The sequence below is a fragment of the Nuphar pumila genome, chromosome 4 (assembly GCF_984573655.1).
Source record: "Nuphar pumila chromosome 4, dmNupPumi1.hap1.1, whole genome shotgun sequence".
NCBI lineage: Eukaryota > Viridiplantae > Streptophyta > Magnoliopsida > Nymphaeales > Nymphaeaceae > Nuphar > Nuphar pumila.
Window position 1 is genome coordinate 126166017 of NC_143252.1, and position 10543 is coordinate 126176559.

At 37.1% G+C, this 10543-nt stretch overlaps 1 long non-coding RNA gene across 1 annotated transcript; it reads right to left on the minus strand.

Moving 5' to 3' along the window:
• Nucleotides 1-5679: 5679 nt before the first annotated feature.
• Nucleotides 5680-7082, minus strand: LOC149840953 (uncharacterized). The gene is made up of 3 exons (XR_016431618.1): nucleotides 6707-7082; nucleotides 6401-6548; nucleotides 5680-6045 (listed from the first exon to the last, which is right to left on the minus strand). It is a non-coding gene; the product is annotated as an uncharacterized LOC149840953 (long non-coding RNA).
• Nucleotides 7083-10543: the final 3461 nt, after the last annotated feature.

A 10543-nucleotide genomic window follows, 5' to 3' on the forward strand; every position in this document is an offset into this window, starting at 1 on the left:
TCTCATTCTGCCTGATCAATCACCATCAGCAGCCATCACCGAAATGCTTATTCTCGAATATCATCTTCTATCATTCACACTTTTAAGCTTTACCTTGTTGAACATGGCGTCATGTAAACCAGCATCATTTTTCTGTTCTGGGTTAGTTTTCTGTTTTAATCACACTGATGTGTGGACTTGCCATCTATTACTTTTTGCATGTTTTTCACATACTAGACATCAATAAAAGTACTCGTTGGAAACAATCGCATCAAAATTAAAGTATGGTGAATACCCACATGGGTTATCTTGTTAGCATTTCATTGATTATAACTAAAAAAACATTGTGTCTCGTCACACAATTTCACATTCAATCAACATAACAGTGTGTCTTATCACACACTCTTTCACATTCCGCCTTGCTGAAATGACATCAAGAATACCCTACAATTGTTTTCTCACATAGGGGTATGTTTGTCTTTCTACCCCGTCTTTGTGTAGCCACCTTATTTTTCTCATTACAACTGGTCAATCACCAACAGCAGCAATCACCAAAATACTTGTTCTCAAACATCATCTCCTATCATTCACACTTTTACGCTTTATATTGTTGAACATGGGGTCATGTAAACATCAATATCCTTTTTAGGTTCGAGGGTGGTTTTGGGTTTTTACCTCACCGATATGTAGACTTATTACTTTTCGCATATTTTTTCGCAAACTAACCATCAACAAAAGTACTGGTTAGAAACGATCGCAACAAAATTAAAGTATGGTGAATACCCACATGTGTTATATTGTTAGAGTTTCAAGTTATTGGTAACTGAACATCGTACCTGGTCAATGACACTTCCACATTTCATCTTGTTGTACATGGAATTATGAATAACTTTCTTATTGTTATGTCATACAGGGATAGGTTTGTCTTTTTACCCTGCCACCGTATGCTTTTTCAAATTCTCTCATTTCATCTAAACAATCTCTAACAATATTCATCACCAACATACGTCTTGCTTAACATCACATCGTGTCATCCACATTTTCAAACTTGTTCTTGTTGATCATAATGCGTTATATACATCGAAATAGATATCTACTTGAGGGGTACTTTTGTCTTTTTACCTTCACTATCGTGAAGTCCTTGTTGGAGACAATAGACCCGCTTAGTTCTCTAATGATAATTAAAATTTGGTGAAAACCCACAAACATCGTTTAGTTGGAGTTTCAAGGATAATAAGTAATTGAACATCGTATCTTGCCACATATTTTCATATTTGATCTCGTTGAAGACGGCACTAAGAAGAACTTGTTATTTTTTCATGCAACGATGGGTTAGTCTTTTTACACCATGACCATAAGGGTAGGTTTGTCTTTCTACACCACCAATGTTCTTGTTGGTTAATATCATATTGTGTCATCCACATTTTCAAACATGTTCTTGTTGACCACAACACCATGTATACATCGACATAGAAATCAAATTCAGGGGTAGTGTTGTCTTTTTACCCCGACCATCGTATAGTCCTTGTTGGAGACGAGAGACCCACTAGGTTCGCTAATAATAATTAAAGTTTAATGAAAATCTACAAATATTATATAGTTAAAGTTTTTAGGACAATAACTAAATGAATATCGTAGCTAATCACTCAATTTCATATTTCATCTTGTTGAAGATGGCAATAAGAATGTCTTGTTGTTTTCTCACGAAAGGGTATGTTTGTCTTTCTACCTAGCCATCGTGTAGCTATCCTATTTTTCTTATTTCATACGTACAAGTTGTTATTGTAGCTATCACGAGAGTACTAGCTGTTAAACATCTTATCTTGTGATTTACACTTCCACACCATCTTTTTGAACCCGGCACCATCTATGCATCAAAATACATATTTATTTCACGGGTAGTTTTGTCTTCCTACCCCAAAACTTTGTAGTCATTGTATTTATATCTTTTGGCAGACCCTTTTCTCATGCAACTTATAATAAAAGTATTTGTTGGAGTCGAAAATCAAAACTCAATTTGCATTACCAAATTAAAATATCCTCAAAACCCACGTATTATGTTGTTAGAGTTTCATTGATTATAACTACCAAAACATTGTCTTGTCATACACAATTTCACATTCCGTCAACAGAACATTGTGTCTTGTCCAGGGTTACCGGAAGCGCCTAGCTAAAAGGGGAAGCGCGCTTCGGAAAAGCGAAACGTCGCGCTTCCGAAGCGTGGGGGGAAGCGTCCCCCTTTTTTGGGAAGCGAAGTTCCCTTTAATGGGGGACGTGATTCCCTTTAATGGGGGACACGCTTCCCTTTAATAGGAAGCACGCTTCCCATCACGCTTCCCCCACGCTTCCCCTCGCTTCCTCCGTTTTTTTTTTCAATTTTTTTGTATTTTTTATTTATTTTTTTTTTTGCTTCCCCCTCGCTTCCGAGACTCTTCCTAGGTCGCTTCCGAGACGCTTCCTAGGTCGCTTCCGAGATGCTTCCAAGGTCGCTTCCGAGACGCTTCCTAGGTCGCTTCTGAGATTCTTCCCGAATCGGTCCTAAGTGGTCCCACGCTTCCCCGCTTCCTAAAATTTTGAAAGTGCCTCGCTTCCCGCTCCCGCTTCCTCAACTGACAACCATGGTCTTGTCACACAATTTCACATTTTGTCTTGTTGAAGATGACATCATGAATACCCTATCATTGTTTTCTGACACAGGGCTACGTTTGTCTTACTACCCCGCCTTCATGTAGATACCTTATTTCTCTCGTTTCGCGCAGTCAATCACGAACAACAGCCATCAGCAAAATATTTGTTCTCGAACATCAATTCTCATCATTCACACTTTTACGCTTAATCTTGTTGAACATGGCGTCACCCAATAATTGTTGCCTTGTTAAAAGTACTTGTCATACCGGGATAGGTTTGTCTTCTTACCCTGCCGTGTAGCTTTCTAATTTCTCTCATTTCATAATGTCGAACTCTAACAATATCCATCAACCACGGAATTGTAGCATAACATTATATCATGTCATCCACATTTCAAACTTGTTCTTATTGACCACAACACCATGTATACATCAACATATAAATCAAATTCAGTAGTAGTTTTGTCGTATAGTGCTTGTGTACAAGAGACCCGCTAAGTTCGCTAATGATAATTAAAGTTTAGTGAAAACCCACAAACATTATATAGATAAAGTGTTAAAGACAATAACTACTTGAGCATCAAATAAACATCAGCATCATTTTTCAGTTCGGGGGTAGTTTTGTGTTTTTACCACACAAATGTGTAGACTTGCTATTTATTACTTTTCGCATGTTTTTTCGCATACTAGCCATCAATAAGAGTACTCGTTGAAAATGATCGCATCAAAATTAAGGTATGGTTAATACCCACATGGGATATTTTTCTCATTTTGTACGATAAATCTTTAAAAATGGCTATCACCAACATAGTTGTTGTTGAACATCATATTGTGTCATTCACACCTTTGCGCATGTTCTAATTGAACACAACACAGTGTACACACCGACATAGTTTTGTTTCTCATGGCTAGTTTTCTTTTTTTACCCCATAATTGTATAGGTGTACTACTTATAAAAGTACTTGTTGGATGAGGGGCAAAGAAAACACAATTAGTATTCTTAGAAATACTAAACAATGACTAAACATCAGTCAAAATCAAATTGCAGCCCTTTTAGATTCAGTGTAATAAATTGTATTGCTAACATTTCCAATAATCTTCTTTAGAAAACTAAGAATTGCAGTTTAACCATCCGCCTTGCCTCCATCACTTCCGACCCATAACAATCATTAACTGTAATGATATGATATTCTTCTACTCCAAATTGTCTTTATATCGGGCTAGAAAATATTTGATCAATAGATACCTATCGTTAAAAACAACTACATAATATTCTTCTACTCCAAGTAGTCCTCATATGGGGCTTGAAAATATCCAATCTACACAAATCCCTGCCTCTGACTAACAAAAACTTCCTACATCATGCACATGCTTTACTAGAATTGGAATTGGGGTACTGTGCAGATAGTCAAGGGCAACTAAAGATGACCTGCATGACCCTGGAGCATGAGTTGTAGCGGGCGTATGTGCATGGTATGTGGTGTTATGTATGTTTTGCTCTGTGCATAAGATCAACTTTCATTATATTTGAAATTTGATACTTTGGCAGCAACCAATCCTTGATAAAATGCACAACATATAAATCAGGAAAAAGCACCTTCTTTTTAACAAAGAAGTGAACTTAACTGTCATGAGCTGCGTATTTTACACGCTCATACAACTTCAGTTTCTTGGAAATGCCCAAGCATGTGTATTCTCATAGCAGGCAGAAAAATATTCTCTGCACATAATGACTGGCATCTCAGACATAATCAGCCAACTCAGCAACCACTAACCATGCAATCAAAATGATAACGTATAACCTGGTTTAGAGCAGGTCAAGCACAGAGCCAATTCAGACCGATCAAGCCTTAAGGCTACACACTCTTGCACGTAAAGCTACCAGATAAAAGGCACTTTGATTTGCTTTCTCAATCAGGCTTGCCAAATGGACATGCACCAGACACTATTATAACAGATAATACCATGAGAATGGTAACGACCCTTCAGCTGATAGCAGTTTTACTGACCATGATATCACATTCAATCCAATAAATATCATTCTTAGTATAGATAAATAGAACATTTGATAAAGGCACTCATAATAGTGTAATAAAATGAAGTTAGACAATGATGTGTTAAACACTAGGTAGAGAATTTGATCTCCAATGACCAAAATTTTCAGAAAAAAACCTGATAAGCTTTCCTGTTTAAGAAAATCAAGTTTAAGAGGCAAGGGTAAACTATAAACAACCCAATAAAATCATGTTAAACATAGATTGAATCAAAAGATTCCAATAGCATGCATGTGAATAAGCAATTCTGCAGAACCCAGTAAATTCTAATTCAAAAAGGAAACTAATTTTGAGTTTCACTGACATACCAACTGGTGCTAATAAGGAATAGTGTGAAACTTACTACCATTTCGGCATGCATTTCACAGCCTAGTTGTCATATTGTATGACTGCATAAAGATCGCTTGTTCCTGGAAATTTTGTATCAGTAAGTGGCATTATTTTCAAAATGGAACATTACTGGAACTGCCAGTGAGTGTAAAAAATGCATTTGTTAGAAACTATTTTCACATGATAGCTTTTTCTTGAGAAAAAACATTATATAGCCCAGAGCCACCCAGAACTTCCATATAAATTGGTCAAAAAGACTGTGACCAAAAAGCCTCACCCAAACAGTGTTAATGGCTTATTCTTTTCTAATGATCAAGAGATGAACCAGAATTTACAAACCCATATTTCAATCTCACATGGCTAAAATGCCTAGGGTTAGCTAACCACACCAAACAAGGATTCAGACAAAAATACAAAAAATATAATAAAGATAATGACACATACATACATACATACGTGGATACATACATGCATACATACACATATATACATATATATACAAACTCCACATGAGGCCATGATAAAAAGAAACGAGCATCTCATCTTCATGACCATGCAAAGGTGTCTGAGTGCCTTACTGAAGTTACCCTAGATGGCAAAGATTCCTTTTCATCTTCTATCACTCCATCCAAAGTGATTTTCTATGTCCAAAGACCGAGTAGGTGTTAATGTGCATTGTGGTAGATAATTCTATTTGTTTGGGATATCAAAATGCAGATGTTGACCCAGGTTAACTAGAAGGGCCCACTGTCTAGTTTGTCAGGATCATCGGGTTTCACAACAGTTTTAACACTTCTCATCCAATATTCACTCAAATTACTAACGCAATCATATTGGTCAACTCAAAATCAGTTTCAACATAAAAGAAAGATGGAAAACGTTTTAGACCAGTCTACATTCTCCAAATCCATTAGGCAGCAAACTCAGATTCAACAAAATGAATCAATAAAGATAAAGGAGAAAAGGAACCGACCTAAGGATCCATGGCAGGCAAATCCACACCCTTCTTCAAATTGATAAATAGCTGCCCATCATAAACCTCACGAAGGAACTGCCTGGTCAGATAAATATTTTGAAGGGTTAGAATCGACAAACAAGAAAGCATCCAAGACTATCTTAACAACTAAATGAATTTACAAAAGCGTGTCAACTTCACAGACAACACATACATCACTTAACCCAGAACTTCTTTGAAGAGAACATGCAAAATCTAAAACACAAAGAACCCTACAATTCACCAATGGAAACAACCTCGCTTGAGTACAAATCATTCCAAAAGAAGATCGAAACAATAGATCATGAATTTCCTACACGAATTCGACTACAATCAAGAAAGGCGTTTGGGGGTGCGTATGCTAAAAACAAATGGATCGGGAAAAAAGAAAATAACAAACGATCAAACCGTCTTACTCGGAGAGATACACCGTCTGGCACTCCGCTGCACCAATCTCACGCGTCCCCGCGTTCTCCTACCTCAACTTGGCACCAATCTCATGCGTCCCCGTGTCCTCCTGCCTCAACGAGCAAGAAACCACGCTGAGATCAAAACCATCGCACACTAGATCCACAAAAACCAAAACCGGAGTAAGAAAAAATGAAAATCGAAATAAAAAGGCAGGCAAACGCAGCTAAACTCATAAGCGGGCTCGTGTACGCTCAGAAGGCGAACCCAGAGAGAGCGAAGAAGATGTTGAGATCAAACGGGACGCGATCGACCTCCCTCTCTGCACATTCCCAGGAATCCGCCGTCCGGTCGGGTTCCTTTCGCAAGAAGAAACACACCACGCAGCTCCGCAGCCTAGAATTCGCGTACAACGAAGGAGATCTAGAGACGAATCGCCTCGATTCGACGATCATCGCCGAGCTCTGAGCGTGGAGAGGGGAGCGGAAGGGAAGCAGAAGCCTCGCGGGAACGGAGACGAGAGTCGGCAGACGACGAAGGACGCAGACGGCGAGATTAGGGCTTCGAATGGACCAAGAATCTCAGATCGTCTCTGGTTCTCGAGGGGAAAGGGGGAGGACGACGATGCGCTCAGCGGGAGCTTCGAGAAACGTCGATGTTCTGGTTCTGGTTCTGGTTCTTGTTCTTGGATTAGAGAGTGAAAGAGCCAAGAGGTAACGCAACGAGTTTTAAATCTGGCTTGCGGATGGCGGTTGGCACTTGGCGGGAGTACTTGCTTAATAAAGGCTTTTAATTGGGCGGAATTTATAATTTTGTCATTATCAAGAAAACCCGTAATTGCGTATCGAGTACGCTTTAGGTGTAAACTCTGGTGCGGGTATGGATCGAATGAAATCGGTACTAATGTGGGTTGAAGAAAGCCTTTTTTAGGCCTGTCTCGGACGGATCCAATCAGATTTGGATCAGGACAGAAAATAATGGTGCTGAGCATAGTGACTAAACGCTTTTTTGGGTAAATATCGGCAGCCACTTTCTCGTGATAAAAATCAACTTTTCTTCCTTACATTTTTTGAAAAAAATGGTAATTTTTTTACTTAAAAATTAAAAGCGAGTTTTTTTTATTGCAAAGAATACCATATATGACAATTTTAGTTTATGGAGTTTTGATCATAAAATATTAGTCAGCCTCACAAATTTTTTATTGCAGAATTAGTAATTTAGTTTTTTCATGTCATTTCGTATTGTACAATTCTTTGGTTGTGCGGTCATTTACCTGAGGCGCAGGCGAGAAGAACTAAAAAATATTATGTGGCAATCAGAAATGACACATGTTAAAGCTATTAAAATAATATTAAAAAATAAAATTATGCATTCTTTTTATATTTATTACAAATAGCCAATTCAAGCCTTCAGCATATCGATTTTATGCGGATAAGAATACGCACTAGTACTGAACTCTTAACCCGTCCTGACCAATTGCTATTGAGCAACTATAAAAAAATATTTTAGCTATATAATGTTTGTGGGTTTTAACTAAGCTTTAACTATATAATGTTTGTGGGTTGAAATGCCTTGTATACATCAAAATACATATCCACGTGAGGGGTAGTTTTGCCTTTTTACACTGACTTTAGTGAAGTTTTTGTTGGAGATGATAGACCCGCTTAATTTGCTAATGATAATTCAAATTTGGTGAAAACCCAGAAACATCATTTAGTTAGAATTACAAGGATAATAAGTAATTGAACATCGTATCTTGTCACACATTTTCATATTCCATCTGGTTAAAGATGGCACTCTGAATGACTTGTTATTTTTTTAAGTAATGATAGGTATGTCTTTTACACCACCACCATAAGGGTAGGATTATCTTTCTACACCACCAATGTTCTTGTTGCTTAATATTATATTGTGTCATCCACATTTTCAAACTTGTTTTTGTTAACCACAACACCATTTATACATCAACTTAGAAATCATGTTCAAGGATCGTCTTGTCTTTTTACCCCGACCATCGTATAGTTCTTGTTGGAGATGAGAGACCCGCTAAGTTTACTAATGATAATTAAAGCTTAGTTAAAACCCACAAACATTATATAGTTAAAGTTTTAAGGACAATAATTAAATGAACATCGCATCTTGTCACTCACAGTTTCATATTCCATCTTGTTGAAGATGGCATTATGAATGTCTTGTGGTTTTTTCACGTAAGGGTAGGTTTGTCGTTCTACGCCAACATCGTGCAACTCTAATTTTTCTTCTTTTATATAAACAAGTTGTTATTGTAGCCATCGGGAGAGTACTAGTTGTTGAACATCTTATCTTGTGATTCATAGTTCCACACCATCTTGTTGAACACAACACCATCTATGCATCAACATACATATTTATTTCACCGGTAGTTTTGTCTTCCTACCCTAAAAATATGTAATCGTGCTATTTATATCTTTTTACACAACCATTTATCGTGCAACTTATAATAAAAGTACTTGTTGGAGTCGAACGTCACACTCAATTCGCATTACCAAATTAAATGTGCTCAAATCCCACATGGGTTATGTTGTTAGAGTTTCATTACTTATGACTAACAGAACATTGTGTATTGTCACACACAATTTCACATTCCGTCAACAGAACATCATATCGTGTCACACACAATTTCAAATTTTGTCTGATTCAAGATCACATCATGAATACCCTATCATTGTTTTCTCACATAGGGTTATGTTAGTCTTTCTACCCTGCCTTCGTGTAGCCACCTCATTTCTCTCATTTCGCTCGGTCAATCGCCAACCACAACCATCAGCAAAATACATGTTCTCAAACATCATCTCCTATCATTCACACTTTTACAATTTCTATTGTTGAATATGGCGTCCTGTAAACCAACATTCCTTTTCAGTTTCCGGATAGTTTTGTGTTTTTACCCCTTCGATGTGTAGACTTGATATTTATTAATTTTTGCATGTTTTTAGCATATTAGACATCAATAAAACTACGTATTGAAAATGATCCCATCAAAATTAAAGTACGGTGAATACCCACGTGAGTTATGTTGTTAGAGTTTCCTTAATTATAACTAACGGAACATTATGCCTTGTCACGCACAATTTCACATTCAGTCAACAAAACATCATGTCTTGTCACACACAATTTTACTTTCTGTCTTGCTAAAGATGACATCATCAATACCCTATCATTGTTTTCTCACATAGAGGTATGTTTGTCTTTCTACCCCACCTTCGTGTAGCCACCTTATTTTTCTCATTTCACCTAGTCAATCACCAACAGGAGCCATCACCAAAATACGTGTTCTCGAACATCATCTCCTATCATTCACACTTTCACGCTTTATCTTGTTGAACATAGTGTCACATAACATCATCATCCTTTTTCAGTTTGGGGGTGTTTTTGTGTTTTTACCCCACTGATGTGTACACTTGTTATTTATCACTTTTTGCATGTATTTTCACAAACTTGCCATCAATAAAAGTACTCATTGTAAACGATCGCATCAAACTTAAAGTATGGTGAATACACACATGCATTATATTGTTAGATTTTAAGTTATATGTAACTGAACATCATACCTTGTCAATGACACTTCCACAATTCATCTTATTGTACATGGGATTATGAATGTCTTTCCTAATGTTTTGTCATACAAGGATAGGTTTGCCTTTTTACACTGTCATCGTATACTTTTCCAATTTTTCTCATTTAATCTAAGCAATCTCTAACAATATTCATCACCAACGTATGTGTTGCTTAACAGCATATCGTGTCATCCATATTTTCAAACTTGTTTTTGTTGACCACAATGCCTTATATACATTGAAATAGATATCTACTTGAGTGGTAGTTTTGTCTTTTTACCCTCACCATCGTGAAGTCCTTGTTGGAGATGATAGACCCGCTTAGTTCGCTAATGACAATTAAAATTTGGTGAAAACCCACAAACATTGTTTGGTTAAAGTTACAAGAATAATAAGTAATTGAACACTACAAGAAAAACTCCAAATAGCGACGGATATTGGCGATAGATTTTTTCGGTCGCCCATTAGCGACGGCTTAGCGAGAGCAAAATATTTGTCGCTACCATTCAAATTATTTATGAAATTAGCGACGAAAATTAGTCTGACGCTAATCTG